At 44.4% G+C, this 23,803-nt stretch overlaps 1 long non-coding RNA gene across 1 annotated transcript in view; it reads left to right on the top strand.

The window, feature by feature from the left end:
- LOC126285355 (uncharacterized) overlaps window positions 1-23,803 on the top strand; it is a 486,767-nt gene that overhangs the window by 165,162 nt on the left and 297,802 nt on the right. Inside the window, exon 3 of the long non-coding RNA XR_007551627.1 lies at window positions 14,290-14,390. This is a non-coding gene — a long non-coding RNA (uncharacterized LOC126285355). The remainder of the gene's footprint in view (window positions 1-14,289; window positions 14,391-23,803) is intronic.

Raw genomic sequence — 23,803 nt, forward strand, 5'->3', positions numbered from 1 at the left:
CCACTCCTCAACGGCGATTCGGCGTAGATCCCTGAGTGTGGTTGTTAGGTCACGTCATCCATAAACAGCCCTTTTCAATCCATCCCAGGCATGTTCGATTGGGTTCACGTCTGGAGAATATGCTGGCCTTCGTAGTCGAGCGATGTCGTTGTCCTGAAGGAAGTCATTCACAAGATGTTCATGATGGCGCGAATTGTCGTCCATGAAGACGAATGCCTCGCCAATATGCTGCCGAGATGGTTGCACTATCGGTCGGAGGATGGCTTTAACGTATCGTACAGCCGTTACGGCGCCTTCCTTGACCGCCAGCGGCGTACGTCGGCCCCACATAATGCCACCCCGAAACAGCAGGGAACCTCCACCTTGCTGCACTCGCTGGACGGTGTCTCTAAGGTGTTCAGTGTGGCCAGGTTGCCCCCAAACATGTCTCCGTCGATTGTCTGGTTCAAGGCATATGCGACACCCATCGGTGAAGAGAACGTGATGTCAATCCTGAGCGGTCCATTCGGCATGTTGTTGGGCCCATCTGTACCGCGCTGCTTGGTGCCGTAGTTGAAACGATAGACCTCGTCATGGACGTCAGGAGTGAAGTTGCACATCATGCAGCCTATTGCGCACAGTTTGAGTCCTATCACGACGTCCTGTGGCTGCATGAAAAGCATTATACAACATGGTAGCGTTGCTGTCAGCGTTCCTCCGAGCCATAAAGCGTAGGTAGCGGTCATCCACCGCAGTAGTAGCCCTTGAGCGGCCTGAGGGAGGCATATCATCGACAGTTCCTGTCTCTCTCTATCTCCTCCGTGTCCGAACAACATCGCTTTGGTTCACTCCCAGACAGCTGGATGCTTCCTTTGTTGAGAGCCCTTCCTGGCACAAAGTAACAATGCGGACGCGATCGATCCGCGGTATTGACCGTCTAGGCATGGTTGAATTACAGACAACACGAGCTGTGTACCTCCTTCCTGATGGAATGACTGGAACTGATAGGCTATCGGACCCCCTCCGTCCAATAGGCGATGTTCATTGTTGTTAACAACTTTGGGCGGGTTTAGTGACATCACTGAGCAGTCAAAGGGATTGTGCCTCTGATACAATATCCACAGTCAACGTCTATCTTCAGGAGTTGTGGGAACTGGGGTGATGCAAAACTTATTTTTTGTGTGTGTGTACAACGCCCACGCGGCGGGATGAAGAAACAGGCCGCTACAAAGCGACCTGTGGCCCAGCTGGATATCTAGTAAGTCGATGAGATGAATGCAGTCACGTCATTAAAAATCAACTACCCATCTTACTGTTATTATCAGACAATATACGAGGGTTTATCTTTTAGGTGCTTCTAATCTCATTTCTGCGGGAGTACGATGTTCTGAACAATTGAGAAATATGACGAAACTGTAGTGCACCATCAGAAGCGCGTTCACGCAAGACACTCGTTATCCATTGTCTGTAGGAAAAGAAACTGTAGTGATCATCCATAAACATTTGTGTGCAGTGTATAATAGCTGTGGGAGTACTGATGAGTGGCTTGTAAAGGGAGTCAAAGTGCCAGGCAATGTAGAAACTCTGCTCCATGGTCGGCCACGTGTGGGAGGTCCTGTCACAGTCACTGCTCCCGACATCCGTCTCATCACAACCCGACTTCCATCTGTTTGGCACATATAAGGACTCTTCACGTGATACATGCTTTGAATATGATGAGAGCAGGGACAACATCGATACGAGAATACGCCAAGGGCTGTTACCAACAGGGAACACTTGCTCCAGACACAACGCTGGTGGAAGGTGATAAAGTGAGATGGAGATACGTGGAAAAATAATACATGTTAAATAAATGTTGACTGATGTTCACCAGATTGTAAAAGAACTTCTTAACTCCATCCAGAGTCCCCGAAGGCCCATCGATAGCGACTGAGCGCCGTGTCATCGTCAGCCGATAGGCGACACTGGATGCGGATTTGGAGGGGCATGTGGCCAGCACACTGCTCTCCTGGCCGTTACGAGTTTCCGTGACCGGAACCGCTGCTTCGCAACCATGTAGCTCCTCAACTGGTCTCTCAAAAGCTGAGTGCACCCCGTTTGCCAACAGCCCCCGGCAGATTCGGTCAGTGACCCATCCAAATGGTAGCCGAGCCAGACATGCTTAACTTCGGTTATCTGACGGGAACCGATGCTGCAACTGAGGCAAGAACATTGACCACCTAACTGTTAAGAATTAATATGAATTTCTGAACGACACTCATAATACACAGCATCGAACTCATAAAAATAAGATACAAAACTTTAAGAGAAGTAGCCTAATCACTGTGTTAGTTTGATAGTCGTCGAGATGAAATCTGGTGTGACCTTTTTGAGGTTGGTGGTGGTGGTGGTGGTGGTGGTGGTGGTGGTGGTGGTGGTGGTGGTGGTGGTGGTGGTTTGACAAATAATCGCCGCGCAGAGTTAGCCGAGCGGTCTAGGGCGCTGCAGTCATGGACTGTGCGGCTGGTCACAGCGGAGGTTCGAGTCCTCCCTCGGGCATGGGTGTGTGTGTTTGTCAGGATAATTTAGGTGAAGTAGTGTGTAAGCTTAGGGACTGATAACCTTGGCAGTTAAGTTCCATAAGATTTCACACACATTTGAACATTTTGAACAAATAATCATTACAAGAAGTTTCGTGGCCTAGATTGAGGCACATCATCGAGTCATGGAAAAAATGATTGTAACCTATAAAACATGTTAAGAGTGATCGAGAGATAAAATAATCTAGTCCTTATGGCAGATTATAAATAAATACCAAAAGCAGACTGTAAATCGGACCCATGCCTTGAGTCGGTCGTGTGAATACTATGGTGCAGAGTGACAGTGTTAAAACACAATTAATAGGGTGCAATTTCCTGCCAGAATAAAACTTTGCGCCAGACTGAGACTCGAATCTTGCCTTTGGGAACAGTACTTTTACCACACCGAGTGTTAGCCCTACGTGACGCACATCCAGTCGTCATAGCTTCATTTCGACTAGTACCCCTCTCCCACTCCCAGATGTCACAGAAGCTCTGCTGTATATCATGCTGGACCAGCACTCCTGGAAGGAATGGCTAAGAAGCAGCAGAATGAAAAGGCGTTTATCGTTGCGGCGGAATCTTCTCATGAAATTTCACGAAATGTAACACAAACCAAAACGGCTTTGCTGTGCTGGTACTGCGAACGGCTGAAAGCAAGGGGAAACTACAAAAATGGTTCAAATGGCTCTGAGCACTATGGGACTTAACATCTGAGGTCAGCAGACCCCTGGAACTTAGAATTACTTAAACCTAACTAAGGACATCACACACTAACGCGAATTCTTTACAGACGAATGAAAAAACTAGTAGAAGCCGACCTAGGGGAAGATCAGTTTGGATTCCGTAGAAATATTAGAACACATGAGGCAATACTGACCCTACGACTTATCTTAGAAGCTAGATTAAGGAAGGACACACCTACGTTTCTAGCATTTGTAGACTTAGAGAAAGCTTTTGACAACGTTGACCGGAATACTCTTTTTCAAATTCTGAAGGTGGCAGGGGTAAAGTATAGAGAGCGAAAGGCTATTCACAATTTGTATAGAAACCAAATGGCAGTTATATGAGTTGAGGGGCATCAAAGGGAACCAGTGGTTGGGAAGGGAGTGAGACAGGGTTGTAGCCTCTTCCCGATGTTATTCAATCTGTATATTGAGCAAGCAGTGAAGGAAACAAAAGAAAAAGTTGGAGTAGGTATTCAAATCCACGGAGAAGTAATAAAAACTTAGAGGTTCGCCGATGACATTGTAATTCTGTAAGAGACGGCAAAGGACTTGGAAGAGCAATTGAACGGAATGGATATTGTCTTGAAAGGAGGATATAAGATGAACATCAACAAAAGCAAAATGAGGATAATGGAATGTAGCCGAATTAAGTCGGGTGATGCTGAGGGTATTAGATTAGGAAATGAAACACTTAAAGTAGAAAACGAGTTTTGCTATTTGGGGAGCAAAATAACTGATGATGGTCGAAGTAGAGAGTATATTAAATGTAGACTGGCAATGGGAAGGAAAGCGTTTCTGAAGAAGAGAAATTTAACATCGAGCACAGATTTAAGTGTCAGGAAGTCGTTTCTGAAAGTATTTGTATGGAGTGTAACCATGTATGGAAGAGAAACATGGACGATAAATAGTTTAGACAAGAAGAGAATAGAAGCTTTCGAAATGTGGTGTTACAGAAGAATTCTGAAGATTAGATGGGGATAGATCACATAACTAATGAGTAGGTGTTGAATAGGATTGGGGAGAAGAGAAGTTTGTGGCACGACTTGACCACAAGAAGGGATCGGTTGGTAGGACATGTTCTGAGGCATCAAGGGATCACCAATTTAGTATTGGAGGGCAGCGTGGAGGGTAAAAATCGTAGAGGGAGACCAAGACATGAATACACCAAGCAGATTCAGAAGGATGTAGGTAGCAGTAAGTACTGAGAGATGAAGAGTCTTGCACAGGGTAGAGTAGCATGGAGAGCTGCATCAAACTAGTTTTAGGCCTGAAGACCACAACAGCAACAACTACTTCAATTTAGATTTGAGTTCAAATCGTCGCTTTAGGAATGCATTTCTTGATGTCGGTTCCTATTTAGACACTAGCAGATTTCTCCTGAAGCAAGTCTTGCATCACCTACGCTCTCTCTTTGAGCACTCTTGCCTAGTTTTGATTTCATACGTTTTTAATACTTGTTTTACCGGTTCTCTATTAATTTTTTAAGTTTGCTCATCTTGATCTTGTATTTTTCTGGATACCAGTATTTGTGTTTTTATTAAATTGAATTAATTAGTAAATGTTCTTTATTCTCAGTGAGAAATCCATATCCTCCACAAATCCTAATAGTAACTTTCTTTTACTTTGAATTCTTACTCCCTTTACCTTTAACTCCCTTTATTTTTCGCTCACGTTTAAACGAGAGCGGAAAAATTCCCGACGTACACGTTATGTTATTTTTAATGCACATAATATATTTCCATTTTGACGATTGTTACTTAGCCTTAAGAAATTACGCTGAGTACTCGAATGTTTCTTCGTACATAGTTTCGTCGAGTGTAGCGCGGAAAAATTTAGTCAGAAAGCATTTACAATGTACCATAAATTAAGTGGGCTAATAAATTTCAACGAGGTCATATATTATGTGAGATATAGCGTACGCAACGAACAGTCAGATTACGAGACCGTAATGGTTTAATTTCTCTGTGGGGCAACTAGTTTATAAAACCTTGGGCTTGCTATGGATTTGGAACTGTGAAATGAGTCACTGATAACTCCCCTTCTGGTATGCACATAGCGATGACGAGGATGGAAGTAAATGCAGGCTTACTATTCAGATGACTAAAGCTGAGAAAGGGAACCATGGAACAATCATATAAAAAATTCAAGAACGAATATTTCACTCTGCAGCGCAGTGTGTAATGTTATTAAACTACCTGCCAGATTAAAACTGTGCGCTGCACCGAGATTCGAACTCGCGACCTTTATCTTTCGTGGGCATGTGCTCAACCAACCGAGTTACTCAAGCACCACTGAAGACCCGTCCTCACAGCTTTTCTTCCGCCAGTACCTCGTCTCCTACCTTCCATACTACACAACACAGTCCTTGCCTAACCCATGTCTGCTCAATATCCTTTCTTGCAGGAGTGTTAGCCCTACAGGTTATACATGAGAACTCCTGTGAAGCTTGGAAGGCAGGAGATGAGGAAAGTGGCGGAAGCAAAGCTGTGAGGACGGGTCGTAAGTCGTATTTCGGTAGCTCAGTTGTAAGAACAGTCGCCCGGGAAAGACAAAGGTCTCGATTTCGACTCTCGGTCCGGCACAAAGCCTTATATATCATAATACAGTTTCATATATTTTAATACTTTTTTCGTAAATCGTGAGAAAAATTTGTGTTAGACAACTTAAAACACTACAGATGTCGCATCTGGCTTTCGTTCAAGAGGTGGATATTTCATTTTCGTATAAAATAAACACCGGGCTTTACCATTTGAATAACCTTTTTTTTTGTTACGATTTGAGGGCGCAAAATTTCTACGGTCATAATTTCTGTGGCTTAGGGAAGGGTAAAGAACCGGATGTTAAATCCATAGCAATGGGAGCGAAACTAAAAAAGGAGGGAAACTAAAAACGGAAGGAAATCTTAGAAAACTACTGTGGAAGGGGGGGAGTGTTGTTGTCCCCACAAAAGAGCTTCAAATGACCGATGTCCGCCCACTGACACTGACAGACTCCAGGACGCGATCGGCTGAGCGCGTGTCATCTGTTAAAAGGGAAAATAGATATCAGGCGACAGCTGTAGCCGGGCGTGTAGCGGATTAAAATATGGGACCTGAAGTAAAAGATGTCTCACCGTCCACGGTTGAGAGCGGTGGGGACAATGGGGGGTGGGGGTGAGGATCGTCACTTAAAAGATGTCGATAGCTAAAAAGACAGTGTCTTATTCGGAGTCTACTTAAAATTACCTCGTCCCGAGGACGAGGCCGGGAGGAAGAGGTCCAAGCACAGGGAAGAGGTGTTACGTCCCGTAATTTACTATCGGGAAGCGTAGACCAATGTGTGTGCCATAAAAGAGCAACTCGACGACATAAAATGCCCCGTAGATCGGCTAAGGGAACCACGCGAACAGCGGGCCGAAGGAGAGAGAGAGAGAGAGAGAGAGAGAGAGAGAGAGAGAGAGAGAGAGAGGAGAGAGAGAGCAGCCTTTGCCGCTATATTGGCTGCCTCGTTTCCGCGGATACCAACGTGTCCTGGGATCCAGAGGAGTGCCATAGAGATGCCCCCCCCCCCCCCCACCACCACCCAAGTGGAGCAAGTGGAGGCAGTCCTGAGCCCGATACACGAGAGGGTGGAAGGGATAAAGAGCTTGGAGGTTGAGGAGAGAGCTGAGCGAATCCGAGTATATAAATTAATATATTGTTGCCGCTTATGGCGACGGATGTATTGGGCAGTCTGGACAACAGCGTAAAGCTCCGCAGTAAAAGCCGAACACTGGCCGGGAAGCCGAGATCTGTTAGGGGTGTCGCCAACAACATAGTCACTCCCAACCCCAAATGTGGTTTCTGAGCCGTCTGTGTAAATAAATATGGCATCCTCCATTTGTGCTCATAGAGCAGCAAATGCCCGACGATAAATTATAGTGGGAATACTATTCTTGGGAAGCTGACAAAGGTCACGGAGCAGGCAGTCCCTGGGAAGCTGGCAAAGGTCACGGAGCAGGCAGGTCCGGCGACGAATCCAAAGTGGCGCCGTACCCACATTTGTCAAGAAAGTTTTAGGAAAGTGGAAGAAAAGAGAACGTAGCAGCTGACGGACGCGGACTCCCGGTGGCAGTAAAGAGGAAGGGCGGCCTGCATACCCTAAATCCTAGGAGGCGTCGAAAAAAAGGGCATGGCTCGGATGAGCAGGCATGGAAGAAAATTACTAGCGTAACGACTCAGTAAAGCAGCTCGCCGATTGGACAGCGAAGGTTCAGCAGTCTTAGCGTAAAGGCTCTCCACGGGGCTGGTGAAAAAAGCTCCAGACGCTAGACGCCATCCACGGTGGTGGACAAATTCGAAACCTCGAAGAATAGGCGGCCTTGCAGAGGAGTAAACTGTGGTTCCATAGTCCAATTTCGAGAGCACTAAGGCGCGATATAGGCGGAGGAGGACCACTCGGTCCAACCCCCAGGAGGACAAATGTCAGTATCTATGGGATATACTAAAACTTCCTCCGTATCGTTCCCGTAGGGACTGGGAAGACAAGACCACCAATTACAGTGCGCACTGAGGCATTCCGCTAGTTATTCTTCACGCGTTCCGTAAGCGAATGGATCAGAAACGAACTATAATATGTGGTGCAATGGGAAGCACTCTCTGCCATTGGTTTGTGAATATAAAACATTAACAGATCTCTTCACAAGATTCCATAACCTCGTTTCATATCAAGCGAATGTTATGGGCAAACCAATATTTGGAAAGCTTCAAAGTAAAAAATGAAATCTTACCCAGTGCTACGAACAGGTTGATTATCCTGCAGTAAATGTCGGATTGTTACGATGGCAGATAACCCGCCAGGGTACCAGAGAGCACTAACGCGCTGTTTCCTGAGTTTGGGTATGCATGCCGGCCAAGGATCGAATCCGCCCGGCGGGTTAACGACGAGGGCCGGTGTGCTGGCCAGTCTGGATATGGTTATTAGCCGATTTTTCACATCCCACTAGGTGAATACCGGGCTGGTCCCCACGTTCCGCCGCAGTTACACGGCTCGCAGACATCTGAACACATTCGCACTATTTCATGGATTACTCTCGACGCAGTCAGTTGGGGTACACTAATTCCTTCCGGGGGAGGGGGGGGGGGGGGGAGTGGCGACAGGAAGGGCATCTGGCAACCCCGAAAATTAACATGCCACATCCAGTTAAACAGCAGACCCCGCAAGTCGGGATTCATGCTTGGACAGAGAGAGTTACGAAGGCTGGTGATCTCAATAAATGACACATAGTCTATCTCCAAGCAGCGCTTTATATAATGTCAAGTGACGTAGGTAGCAGTGTAGTTGTTGTTTTTGTGGTCTTCAGCCTGAAGACTGCTTTGAGGCAATTATCCATGTTGTTCTGTCGTGTGGAAGCCGCTTCATCTCCGAATAACTGCTGCAAACTACATCCATTTGAACCTGGTAATTGTTTTCATCCCCTGTCGAGCCTCTACGTTGTTTACCTCCAGGGTTTCCCTGTAGCGCCAAAATAACGTTTCCTTGATGCGTCAGGATGTGCCCTGTGAACCAGTTCCTTCTTTTAGAGAATTTGTGACATAAACATCTTCTATCTTCAGTTCAGTACGTTTCACTAGTTACAGGGAGATTAGTGGATGGATGTATGTTCCACGAGGAAACTTCCTACACATCTCACGAACCTCAATGGCTCGCCCTTGTTTCTGTACCGCTGTGTTCTGAGTAAGGCTCCGACATCCGATCTCTCTGTCGACTGGACGCTAAACTATGTCTTACGTACTTTTTTTACGTACTACGCGAATTGTTGAAAGAGATGCAAAGGTCTTCATAACGTCGGCAACAGTACGTGCTTGTTATCCTGGCCTGTGTATCATTTCCCGGTGCAATTGCGAAACTACTTGTCTTCCCGTGACAAACCGAGCCCGTCTTCATTGTATACAGAACAACTTCTCTGACAGGTCGTGACTGTCACAAGGCCCTTGTTCTTTACTTAGCAACTTATTAGATACCTGGGAGGCTGCTGCTATGTCAAGAATGACGCCTTATCGTGGCTGCGGCAGTGTGTGACGGAAGAGCTTCGCCAACTGAAAGGTTCGTGACGCAGCGCTGCAGGCACTCATTAGCACTGCTGGAAGCCATCCTTAAGTCTGTCTGCAGACGCCGGGAGCCGTACCATTAACTGCCGACCGCAGAGCCGGTATGGGTAGAAAGGTCTGCACGAACGAATATACGAATAATAAGAACTGATTGATCAAACGCTAAACAATAAATTCCGTAGTACATTGTCGTCTACTTTGATTGCATACTGTCTCTATTACTATTACTACTACTGTTGTTCTTGTGGTCTTCAGTCCGAAGAATGGTTTGATGCAGCTCTCCAAGCTGCTTTATCCAGTGCAAGCCTTTTCATCTTCAAATACCTACTGCAACCTACATCCTTCTGAATCTGCTTACTGCATTCATCTCATGCTCTCCCTCTACGATTTCCGCCCCCCCCCCCCCCCACACACACACATACAACCGTAATATCCTGCAATCCTAAATTGGTGATCCCTTGATGTCTCAGAATGTGTCCTATCAATCGATCCTTTTTGTTGTCCGCCGCCGGTGGCTGAGTAGTCAGCGCGACAGAATGTCAATCCTAAGGGCCCGGGTTCGATTCCCGGCTGAGACGGAGATTTGTTTTCTCCGCTCAGGGACTGGGTGTTGTGTTGTCTTAATCATCATCATTTCATCCCCATCGACGCGAAAGTCGCCGAAGTGGCGTCAAATCGAAAGACTTGCACCAGGATAACGGTCTACCCGACGCAAGGCCCTAGTTACACGACATTTACATTTATCCCTTCTTTTCAAGTTGTGTCAAAAATTTGTCTCCCGAATTCTATTCAGCACCACCTCATTAGTTACGTGATCTACCCATCTTCAACATTCTTCTGTAGTACCACATTTCGAAAGCTTCTATTTTCTTTTTCTCTGAACCGTTTCTCTTCCATGTTTCACTTCCACTCGTGGCTACACTCCACACAAGTACTTCCGGAAAAGAATTCCTAACACTTACATCTGTATCCGATTCTAAATATTTCTCTTCTTCAGAAACACTTTTCTTGGCATTGCCAGTCATGTTTTATATCCTCTCCGCTTCGGCCATCATCAGGTATTTTGCTGCCCAAGTAGCAAAACTCATCTACTACTTTGTGTGTCGTTTCCTAATCTAATTCCTTTATCATCGCCTGATTTAATTCGACTACATTCCATTATCTTTATTTTGCTTTTGTTAATGTTCATCTTATATTCTCCTTCCAAGACAATGTCTGTTCCGTTCAACTACTCTTCCAAGTTTTTTGCTGTCTCTGACAGAATTACGGCGTCATCAGCAAACCACAGAGTTTTTGTTTTGTTGAGTGTATATACTGAATAACATCGGGAATATGTTACAACTCTGTCGCACACCGTTCTCAACCATTGCTTCCCTTTCATGCCTCTCGACTCTTATTACAGCCGTCTGGTTTCTATACAAGCTGTGAATAGCCTTTCGCTCCGTGTATTTTACCCCTGCTACTTTCAGAATTTCGAAGAGAATACTCTAGTCAACATTGTCAAAAGCTTTCTCTAAGTCTACAAATGCTATAAACTTAGGTTTGCCAATTTTCTATTAGAAGTCGTAGGGTCAGTACTGCTTCGCGTGTTCCTACATTTCTCCGGAATCCAAATTGCTCTTCCCCGATGTCGGCTTCATCTTTCCCGAGGTCTTGTGCCAGTTTGTCATTTTTTTGTAAATAATTCGTGTTAGTACGTAACAACCGCGACTTATTAAAATCATAGTTCGGTAATTTTCACACCTATCAGCACATGCTTTCTTTGGAATGGGAATTATTACATTCTTCTTAAAGTCTCATACGTCTTGCGAATGCGTTTTGTCTTGGCTGGCTCTCCCAAGGCTATCAGTATTCGGCCGGAATATCGTCTACTCCCGGGGCCTTGTTTCGACTTAGATCTTCCAGAGTTGTATCAAATTCTTGTCGCAGTATCATCTCTCTTATCTCATCTTCATCTACGTCCTCCTCCCTTTCTATGATCTTGTCTTCTAGCTTATCTCCCTTGTATAGACCCTGTATGTAATCCTTCCACCTTCCTGCTTTCCCATCTTTGTTTAGGTCTGTTTTCCCATCTGAGCTTTATATATTCGTAGAGCTGCTTCTATTTTCCCCAAAGGCTTCTTTAATGTTCCTTTTGGCGGTATATACCTTTCCCCTAGTGAAATATGCTTCTAAATCCTTACATTTGTTCACTAGCAAGTCCTGCTTAGCCATTTTGCAATTTCTATCGGTCTCATTTTTTAAAAAGTTGTATTCCATTTCGCCTGCTTCATTTGGTGCATTTTTATATTTTCTCCTTTCATCATTTAAATTCAATGTCTCTTGTGTTCTCCAAGGATTTCTATTAGGCCTTGCCTTTTTACTTATTTGTCTCTATGCTGTCTTCACTATTTCATCTCCTAAAGGTACCCATTCGTCTTCTACTGTATTCATTACCCTTGTTGTAGCCAACCGTTGTCTAAAGCTCCTGAAACTCTCGACAGCGTGTGGTTCTTTTAACTTATTCAGGTCCCACCTCCTTTTTTCTACCTCCTTCTTACTTTTTAAGTTTCAATCTACAGTCCATAACCAACAAATTGTTATCTGAGTCCACATCTGCCCCTGGAAATGTCTTATAATTTAAAATATGGTGCGTAAATCTCTGTGTAGTTATTATACGTATAGTCAGTCTGAAACCTTCCGGTGTCTCCAGCTCTCTTCCACTTATACAACCTTCTTTTGTGATTCTTAAACCAAGCATTAGCGATGATTAAATTATGCTCTGCGCAAAATTCTACCAGGCGGCTTTCTCTTTCATTCCTTTCCCAGAACCCGTGGTCACCCACTTTTTTTATGCTTCCTTTCCTTTTCCTACTATGGAGTTCCAGACCCACATCACCATTACATTTTCGTGTCCTTTAACTATCAGAATAATTTCTTCTGTGTCATCATAGATTTTTTTAATCTCATCATCTGCGGAGCTAGTGGCCTGTAAACCTGTACTGCTGTTATAGGCATGGGCTTCATGTCTATCTTGGATACGATAATGCGTTCACTATACTGTTCATAGTAGCCTAACCGCATTCCTATTTTCTTATTCAGTATTGAACCCACCAATGCTTACTCCTGTTTGATTTTGTGTTTATAACAGTGTATTCACCTGACCAGAAGTACTGTTTCTCCAGCCAGTGAACTTCAGCAGTTCCCATTATATGTAACTTCAACCTATCCATATCCCATTTTAAATATTCTAACCTACCTGCCCGTTTAAGGGATGGAACATGCCACGTTCCGATCCGTATAACGCCAATTTTGTTTCTTCTGACGGTGACGTCCTCCTGAGATCCGAATGGGGGGGGGGGGGGGGGACTATTTTACCTCCGGGATATTTTACCCAAGAGTACGCCATCATCATTTAACCATACAGCAGAGCAGCATGCCTTCTGGAAAAATTATGGTTGTAGTTTCCCCGTGCTTTCAGCCGTTCGCAGTACCAGCACAGCAAGGCTGTTTTGGTTGATGTTACGAGGCCAGTTCGGTGAATTATCCAGACTTGCTCCTGCAAATACTGAAAAGGCTGCTGCCCCTCTTCAGGAACCACACCTTTCTCTGGCCTCTCAGTGCAAAGACGCCCGTCCGTTGTGGTTACACCTGCGGTACGGCTATCTGTATCGCTTAGGCGCGCAAGCCAACTCACCTACGGCACTGTCTGTGGTTCATGGGGGACTACTACTACTTGGTTCAAATGGCTCTGAGCACTAAGGGACTTAACTTCTAAGGTCGTCAGTCCCCTAGAACTTCGAACTACTTAAACGTAACTAACCTAAGGACATCACACACATCCATGCCCGAGGCAGGATTCGAACCTGCGACCGTAGCGACTGTAGCTCCTAGAACAGCTCGGCTACCCAGGCCGACTACTACTACTACTACTACTACTACTACTACTACTACTACTACTGCTACTGCTAGTATTATTATTATTATTATTATTATTATTATTATTATTATTATTACAAGTTACTATTTTTACCTATTCGTGACTAGAATGCACAGTTCTCTGGGGATGGTAGATGCATTATTGATGTCTGCAAGGGCTAAATTGGCGACGAGCAACAATTATACGCACGTTCTGTTTCCCACGTGCGAGAAGCAGCCTAATGTTAAAATAATTAAAAAGGAATTTTAGACTAAAATATGTACAGCTTTAGATGGATAGGAATAATGGTTCTGTAACTAGTGAAATTTTCTCTGTTGAATTTTCATATCCGCATTTACAATTATAGGCCTTGAAAGGGAATTATTCGAGTGTGTGTATGTGAAACTTGTCTTGTGTGAACGCTAAGGTTTAGTAAACATGCAACATTAGGAATACTAACATAGGTCTACATTATGCAAGTACGCGTTTGTGTAATATTGCAAAATTTTCTGAGAGAACGAACTATTTTTGTCTCTTGCTTTCGTTGCAGGTTCCTCTCTAAAAATCGCGTATTGAAAGCTAAAGCAGAACTTACTCAAATTGGTGAAATTGACTATTTGAAGATCAATCCGGAAATCACAGTGTGCAAAGCTACTAAGACCGTGAACGGTTTTTATTGCCACCCCCCCCCCCCCCCCGCCTCCCCTCTCCCCATCTTATTTTAGAGACTGTTTAATTTTTCTGGCCTTTCACATTCACATTCGACAAAATCCAGTGTTTACGTACCAGAACAGATTCTTGTAGAAGAGATTCAGGTATTAGTATCTCAACTGTCAGTTTGCGTTAATGGTTATTCTCATGTAGATTCATTGGCTTTTGTACCTTGTTACACAATGGTTTTGGCAAGCGGGCAGCTAGAGGTTACCGCATTTCACACTCTTGAGATGAAATGCCATGGTAAGGTTTTTTAATGAAAGTAAATTCTTCAATTAACTGTTGTAAATAAAATATGCATATACTATTTCGCTTTTAAATAGTGTATTTTTCCGTTGTTTCAGTTTCCTGCGACCTAACTGCACGTTGGAGGAACAAGACATACTACCACGAGTTGTTTGAGATACCTTCGTCCGTAAAGGATTTGACAGTGTATGGAAGGAAGGTAAGAGAGAGAGAGGTATACACCTATTTTGCTCGCATAAACTAACATACACCAAACTTCAGAGAAACTAACTGGCTGCAGCCATTCCTGGAGGCCCAAGCGATGGACTGCCTTCCGTAGTAACTACAGACAATTTTGTCATAGAAAAAGATTTATTATCAATACTGCAAAAATACATTACTTCCCATTTGCCAAATACTATCACGTACGCCTCCACAAAGTCTTAGAGAGTGCAATGACCCCTTTTTCCTACTTAGACGAAGATATAAGTAGTCCTTCATATCATTGAGCCATGTCTGGTGCTTCAGCACCAGTCCACGACAGCATACAGGAAATGATCATCACCCGTAAAACGTTTAGCAAGATGATATTTAAAAAATAAAATAGTTTGAAAGCTCCAGGTCGACGTTGCACGGAACATAGTAACATGTCTCTCCGTTGAATCACGTATAACTCTCTGTTCACCCATTGGGAAACAGTAGCCATGGCCAAACTTACATAACATTTCCTATAGACTACGACAGTAATATCCTGAAACGCCCGGGACGTGTTATTTTCCTACTGCAAAAACAGGGTACACAGCCTGTGACGTCGCTTCCACTATTGCAGCGTTTTACTCCTTCCACAGTCGGATCAGAGGTGCTGTTTGCGCCGGTCACGCCTCTACTAATCTTTACTAATTACTGAACACAGAAAGCGAAATGCTGTCAGCCTCAAAACAGCTGCGCATGTTTTGTGCACAAACTTCACTTGATTCACGAATGACACATGAACAAATGATCCAAAAATTAATTATCAACACTGTATTCAGCGTATTGATGAAAAAGAAACATTTCCATCGTAGTAGACTTTTTAAACAATTACTCGTGAATGAATGACGATGCAAGGTTACTCGACGTAGTAATGCAATACGTACTCTTTTTGCAGTCTGAAAAGAATTTTAGCAGATCGACAACCGGGTTTCATATTTTCATTAAAAGTTGCCTGCGATCAAAAATTTCTCTGTTAAACTTCCAATCGAAGAAAGTCAATTTCTGCTTTTTCTCGTCACTTCCATCAGCGGAGAACTCCAAACAGAGATAAAAAATTTCACGGATGTGTGTATCTTTTTTAGAATTTTGTTGTGCATTCTGCTGTGCTAAAACTTTACTACAGAGCTTTATTATAAAAACCGCAAACATCAACGATTAAGTTTACTCTGAAATGCTTGCATTTCATTAGAATTTCACCAAGAGAAATGAGTATCGGATATATTACAAGGAAAATCCCAAAAGTAATGTCTCCAATTTTTTTTATAAGTATAGAACTCTGTTTGTGTGGCAGTTGGTCACACTGCCATGAATAGTGCTTCACGCGCTGTTTGTAAACATGCGCACGCCGCGCTGAGGCGCTCATCAGTCTTGGCTTGGCAGCCGTTGAGAATGGAGCTCCCGTTGGATATTGCCGCCAAGTGAGAATTCCGCGCAGTTATTCCGGTTGTTGAACGCAAAGGGCACTGCGCCGATTGAAATCCACCGCCAATTGACGGAAGTGTATGGTGAGTCGTGCATGGATGTCAAAAATGTTTGTAAGTGGTGTACAGTGTTTGCTGCTGGTCGGACCGAAATTCACGACGAACAAAGGAGCGGGAGACCGTCAGTTTCTGAGGAGACAGTGTTGAAGGTTGAGCAAAGCATGCGCGAAGATCGGCGGATCACCCTGGATGATCTCTGCACGTTGGTTCCTCTGGTTTCCCGAACCACCGCCCACAGAATTTTAACGGAAACATTGAACTACTGGAAGATGTGCGGAAGATGGGTGCCATGCATGCTGACTGAGGACCACATACGGCAACGAGTTGATACTTCCCGCGCATTCCTTCACCGCCTTGCAGCCGTCACGGGTGACGAAACCTAGCCATACAACTTCACACCTGAGACCAAGCAACAGTCACGCGAGTGGCGGCATCCTCCTTCGCCAAAGCCGCGTACATTCAAACAAACACAGTCTGCCGATAAAGTCATGACAACCTTTTTTTGCGATCGGAAAGGGGTATAATTGGTCGAATTTATGCCCACTGGGTCCACAATTATCGCTGACAGGTACTGTGAGACTCTGAAAAAACTCAAACGAGCAGTTCAGAACCGGAGAAGAGGAATGTTGATCAAGGGCGTACACATTCTCCATGCCAATGCTCGCCCACACTTCGCTCGGCAAACCGTTTCTCTCCTGCAACAGTTTCAGTGGAACATAATCACCCACCCACCCTGTAGTCCTGACTTGGCGCGCAGTAACTATCACCTGTTCCCTAAGTTAAAAGAACGTTTGAACGGCAAGCAATTCAGCTCCGACGACAAGGTGATCTGAACAGCGTGGCGGAGAGCTGGTTTTACATGGGCATAAAAAAACTACCACAGCGTCTACAAAAATGCTTCGACAGAAATGGTGATCATGTCGAAAAATAGCAAAATGTTCTAGCTGTAAACTGATGTAAACCATTGTAGAAATAAACAGGTCTATGTACTTACAAAAAATAGGAGACCTTACTTTAGGGATTATCCTCTTATGTAACGCTCGGTCTGAGTATCTCCGGAAGCCATGGACGTTTCTGAAACAAATATGATTATTTTTTGTGTGGTACGAAAACTATGTAATTACGTAGTTACAGTAATTGTGGTAAGAAAGATTTTTGGTGTGCAGTATATTCTAGAATTAATGCAACCCTTACTCATTATATAAAACGTATATTCGAGGAGGTATATCCTCTGGCTTTTACTGGAACGTCGCCTATCAGTATTATGCGAGAGCTTCTTCCCGATGAGCAGCTTTAGTCTAAATTTTACTGTCCAGTCTTCCAGACATACATGTGAACTTAAGCGCTTTTGAACCACTTAGTGAGCTCTTCGTTGTTGCCTACATTGCCTTCGTTTACAGCTGCTGAGTAACAGCAGTGACGTTTTTCATTTCACGAACACTTGCGTTCAGATAGCTTTTCTTGTACTCGGGTACCATAAAAATGTCACACTAATACAAGCGTAGAGAAAACTCTGGGCATCACATCGTTAAAATTTCGATTGTAATAGCGGCACTTAAATTTTGTAGGCATACACAAAAGTTTTGCTTTTAAGATGTGAGTTCCCAAGTGCCCTTACTTAACGGGAAACACGTTTGTGTGTAGTACGCCATTTCTCCGTCTGCAGTATGTCAGGTGTATCTGTTGGGATGTTTCTGTAATGTTTCTAATTTCCGTGTTCTGGATGATAACTGTTTTCGAAGGACGGTAATGATTGATATAAGGCCCGTTCACGTCTTACCCATCGCCATTTGCTGTATTTTTTACAATTTTTTAGGGTATGGAAGAAGGGGGTGGGGCAGGTTAAAGTTTCATGTCTACATCATTAGAGATGGTGCTGTAGCTCAGTTGAATTGGATGGGTGAAGGGAACTTCGTAACATTCGCCCAGAACAGACAGTTATAGTATATCTATTTCAGAATATGAATGTGAAAATCAGCGAAAACATACACTACTGGCCATTAAAATTGCTACACCACGAAGATGACGTGCCACAGACGCGAAATTTAACCGACAGGAAGAAGATGCTGTGATATGTAAATGATTAGCTTTTCAGATCATTCACACAAGGTTGGCGCCGGTGGCGACACCTACAACGTGCTGACACGAGGAAAGTTTCCAACCGATTTCTCATACACAAACAGCCGTTGACAGGCGTTGCCTGGTGAAATGTTGTCGTGATGCCTCGTGTAAGGAAGAGAAATGCGTACCATCACGTTTCCGACTTTGATAAAGGTCGGATTGTAGCCTATCGCGATTGCGGTTTATCGTATCGAGTCATTGCTGCTCGCGTTGGTCGAGATCCAATGACTGTTAGCAGAATTTGGAATCGGTGGGTTCAGGAGAGTAATACGGAACGCCGTGCTGGATCCCAACGGCCTCGTATCACTAGCAGTCCGGATAACAGGCACCTTATCCGCATGGCTGTAACGGATCGTGCAGCCACGTTTCGAACCCTGAGTCAACACATGGGGACGTTTGCAAGATAACAACCATCTGCTTGAACAGTACGACGTCGTTTGCAGCAGCATGGACTATCAGCTCGGAGACCGTGGCTGCGGTTACCCTTAACGCTGCATCACAGACAGGAGCGCCTGCGATGGTGTACTCAACAACGAACCTGGGTGCACGAATGGCAAAACGTCATTTTTCGGATGAATCCAGGTTCTGTTTACAGCATCATGATGGTCGCATCCGTGTTTGGCGACATCGCGGTGAACGCACATTGGAAGCGTGTATTTGTTATCGCCATACTGGCGTATCACCAGGCGTGATGGTATGAGGTGCCATTTGTTACAAGTCTCGGTCACCTCTTGTTCGCATACGGCACTTTGAACAGTGAACGCTACATTTCAGATGTGTTACGACCCGTGGCTCTAACCTTCATTCGATCCCTGCGAAACCCTACATTTCAGCAGGATAATGCACGACCGCATGTTGCTGGTCGTGTGCGGGCCTTTCTGGATACAGGAAATGTTCGACTGCTGCCCTGGCCAGCACAGGGCAGCACATTCTCCAGATCTCTCACCAACTAAAAATGTCTGGTCAACTGGTCGAGCAACTGGCTAGTGACAATACGCCAGTCACTACTCTTGATGAACTGTGGTATCGTGTTGAAGCTGCATGGGCAGCTGTACCTGTACACGCCATCCAAGCTTTGTTTGACTCAATGCCCAGGCGTATCAAGGCTGTTATTACGGACAGAGGTGGTTGTTCTGGGTACTGATTTCTCAGGATCTATGCACCCAAATTGCGTGAAAATGTAATCACATGTCAGTTCTAGTATAATATATTTGTCCATTGAATACCCGGTTATCATATGCATTTCTTCTTAGTGTAGCAATTTTAATGGCCAGTAGTGTATTTACAGATGTTAACGATCTTTTCAGTCGTAGGTGTGCTGGAAATTTTATTTAATCTTTCACAAACAGACTAGATGCCCCGAGAGACATTGCAGTTTCGACGCGCTGTTAAGTGGTCCATTGTCAAGTGGTGCCTGACCCCTCTCAAAATTCAAAATGCTTGTTTTCGAAGGTAGCTTTTCGAGTATCTGTATTCCCCAAAAGCTCAAAACCATGCTCTGCGATCATAAGACATTTTTGTAAGTCAGAAAATCGTCACATTATCAAAGTTCTGCCTCGACGGCTCTGATGAACTCCAATTGAACCGCGGCCTGCGCCTACCGGCTTAGTTCATATCGAACACCCCAACTGTCGGAGTACACAGTCCAGAAAGTTGCCTGAAACACCAGGTTCTTCGGCTGCTTCAGGCTTGATTCCCCTTGCGTTACCCTTAATCTCAGCGATGGTGTCAAAGCGTAATTACAATCAAAGACCGAACTACAACGCTACTTAAAATAAGACTCGACTACAAACTCAACATAGAGACCTGCGAATACTTTTACGAGACGGCTTACGCATGTAATGAATTTGAAAGCACCGAAATGTGCGGCAAAAGTGCTGTTACTATAGAGAAACATTAGTTAAGGATCCGCCGGATAACACTTGCCGACAAGGGAAAAAAAAGAAACAAAGAAAAAGAAATCATGGAACATACATGAATATAGAAATCAAGCATTAAAATGAGGCCGGGCGAGAGATTCTGTACAGTGATAAAACGCGTCCTGTAGAACGTTTGAGATTACCTTAGAGGTGCCTTAGAGGCGTCTGTACTCGTAGACATTGGTAGTTACCGTCGTGATTCTGATGTGACTAATTGTCACGACCAGAGAAGCAACAAGATTGCAAGCAGTTTTTCTTGACTGAACTGGTAGCCTTCCATGAACTTCTGAGGCCTTAGCCGCTCAGGTAATCTATGGCAACATGGCGCCTAAGCTGTAGGTCCATGTGGAATGGAGGCTGACTGTACTTAGGGCGGAAGACACTTGTTATCTCAACAAGATTAATCAGTAAAATGAGAGCGACCGCTCATGTTGGATGCTATTTAAAACCTTTGGCAGCAAGCAAAGGTATCCTTAGACATGGCCCAGGGAACTTTGGTAGGAGCCTCTTGGTCTCGATATATTACGACGGTGCTCAAGTTTATAGACTTTTTGTTTTGCATGTTGGTATTCCTTTTGCTAAGGGTTTATTTATCGATTGCCAGTTTTTATTTGTAGTGCCCTGTTGCTATTTGAATCACCGAAGTTACGCGCTGTCGGGCGTAGTCGGCACTTGGATGGGTGACCATCCAGGCCGCCATGCGCTGTTGCCATTTTTCGGGGTCCACTCAGCCTCGTGATGCCAACTGAGGAGCTACTCGACCGAATAGTAGCGTCTTCCGTCAAGAATACCATCTTACGACCGGGAGAGCGGTGTGCTGACCCCACGCCCCTCCTATTCGCATCCTTCACCGAGGATGACACGGCGGTCGGATGATCCCGGTAGACCACTCGTAGCCTGACGACGGAGTGTTTTCATTTGGAGGTACTGAGTGGAACTGTGGACGCCAGAAAATGTAGTGCCAAGGGGAGAAATCTGAGCATTTCCGACGTATTCTTATGTTTGGGTTCAGTAGAGGGGTGACAGCAGCGGAGGCAGCCTGAAACGTGTGCGTCGATGGGGATAGCGCCGTTGGACAGAGCACAGCAAGAAAATAGTTTTCTAGTTGTAAGGAAGATCGTTTTAACATTAGTGACTCTCCATGTTAAGGAAGATATTCGGGGTTAGGTGAAGATAGTTTAAGCGCATTAATCCACAACGATGGACGTCACTGTACTTGAGAACTGGCAAATGTGATGAACTTTCATCATTCTTCCATCGTACGACATTTACTTGCGACGGGGAAGGTTTAAAAATCGGTTGTTTGGGTACCGCATGCTCTTAGTTAAAATTACAAAACTCAGTGGGTAGCCATTTGTCATCTCTGCTTGCTCTTCATCAATTGGCTCATGAACAACACCGATCATTCCTATGCTGTTTCGTTAGTAGTGGCGAGAAATTCTCTCTTCATGCTACCATAACGAAAATAAAGGAATGGTTGCGTACGAAGACCTGCACGCTCCGACAAAAGATAATGTTATGCATCTGATGGAACAGCGACGGTGTGATGTACTACGAATTACTTCCCCCACGTGTAACCGTCACTGCTGCATTATTTTTACTGTCAAAAAAGAGACGTCTTGCAGATGCAGTCCAAGAACAACGACCAGGAAGACTGCGTGAAGTGAAGTGATGCTATTCAACGATAACGCCCGCCTGCATTCTGCTAGACCGAAGAAAAACACTGTGCAGGAGTTTTGTTGGGACCGCACGGGTCCATACAGGTCCATGGCTGCTAAATGACGTAATTTATCTGAAATTACGGGAAACAGCTGAAAAACGCCCACCTTATCACCTGCTCGTGTGCCCTCAGATTTTCATCTTTTCCCCTTTCTATCGAACAACCTTCATGGTACTTCCTTTCCGGATGAAAATGTCTTCGAACATGGCTCGACGAGTTCTTCTCTTGAGAACACTGTGATTTTTACAGTTACTGAATCTGTGGCCATTTTGGATTCAAGTCTTTTTTTTTTTAAATGGGAAGACGGGGTGTATGATACATCAAGTAACACTCGCTTGAGCTCTGCAATTTAGTGGTGTAATTTGTTTTTGTCTATCTTGTACAATTTAGAGGTTATTGATGTTGAAAGTTATGAAATTACCTTCATACCGATTGCTACAACACTTCTTCTACGTGTTGTCCATCCCGTGCAATACACATGGAGGAGAGTGTCTCCTGCAATTTGGTCACAGACGTGTTGTATGCGTTCCTTCAGGTGTCTCAAATCACGGATGCTCTCAGCATACGCTATCTGCTTAAGATGTCCCCATAGATAAAAATCAAGGGGCGTTAAGTTAGGGGATCTGGGCGGCCACTCCAGTGACCATGGCGACCAATGCACTTCCCTGGCAGTTGTTCCTCCAACAATTCACGGACGCGAATGCCATAGTGTGGAGGGGCTCCATCGTGCTGAAAACAAGATGGGAAAATGCCATCGACGTTCAGTGTGGAAGGAAACACAAGGGCCTGCAGCAGCATCAGATACTGTGGTGCAGTTAAGGTGTTGTAAATGAAAAATGGCCCATTGATGCGGGTGTCCCATTAAGTAACTGCAGGATGGTACAGGATTATTTGGAGAGAAATTCTTTTTAGCGTGATGAATGACTATTCGCCCTAAGTGTGGAAAAATGTGAATAATTTGGATTATTAGGGAAAACAAGACTTTAATATTCGAATACAGCGTTAGTGGTGTTTAGCTTGACATTGTCACGTCGATTAAATATCTAGGTGATATCTAAGCGAAACGAAATGGAACGAGCACATACGACGGGTAATAGGGAACATGAATGGTCAACTCGGTTTAATTGGAAGAACTCTAAGAAAATGTAGCTCATCTATAAAGGAGCAATCGTACGGAACACTTTTACAGTCCATTGTTGAGTACTACTCGAGTGATTGGCATCCCCATCAGATGGAATTAAAGAAAGACAAATAAGTAGTTCAGAGGCGTACTGCTAAATTTGTTACTGGTAGGTTATGTTTAACTCCAGTGGGAATCTCAGGAAAGAAGACGACGTTAATTTCGCGAAAGACTTTTGAGAAAGTTCAGAGCAACAGCTTTTACGACACACTACAGAACGCATGAAATACATTCGCATTTGCGAATATGGACAGCCATCAGCTGTATAATGTATTGGCTACAATAAAAATTTGCACCGGACCTGGACTCGAACCCGGATTTCGTGCTTGTCGCGAGGGGTTGCCTTACTGTTAGGCTCTCCGAGAACGACTCAAGACCAGACCCAAATATTCATATGTCATCAACCATGTGTCTACAACCTGCACTCGTACATTCATTATGTATATTCGTTACAGGGGAGACATTAATTAATTGCAATTATCTTGCCCGACGTCTGCGGATAAATACGGTGTTGCAGTGCCTGTATAATTTGTGCATGCATGACCGAATGAACTTTTCATCGTACTTCTGAAGAACACAAGCATTGCAAAAATGGTTCAAATGGCTCTGATCATTATGGGGACTTAACATCTGATGTCATCAGTCCCCTAGACTTCGAACTACTTAAACGTAACTAACCTAAAGACATCACACACACCCATGCCCGAGGCAGGATTCGAACCAGGCGCTGCAATATCATAAATATCGTATATTTCAGAACGATCCATTGCCACCAACTCATGTTTCGCGAAGACGAGACATATCAGGGCCCTTGCGGAAGTATGCTATTGGCCATTAAAATTGCTACACCACGAAGATGACGTGCTACAGACGCGAAATTTAACCGACAAGAAGAAGATGCTGTGATATGCAAATGATTAGCTTTTCAGAGCATTCACATAAGGTTGGCGCCGGTGGCGA

Source organism: Schistocerca gregaria, chromosome 8 (assembly GCF_023897955.1).
Source record: "Schistocerca gregaria isolate iqSchGreg1 chromosome 8, iqSchGreg1.2, whole genome shotgun sequence".
In the NCBI taxonomy this organism is placed as follows: domain Eukaryota; kingdom Metazoa; phylum Arthropoda; class Insecta; order Orthoptera; family Acrididae; genus Schistocerca; species Schistocerca gregaria.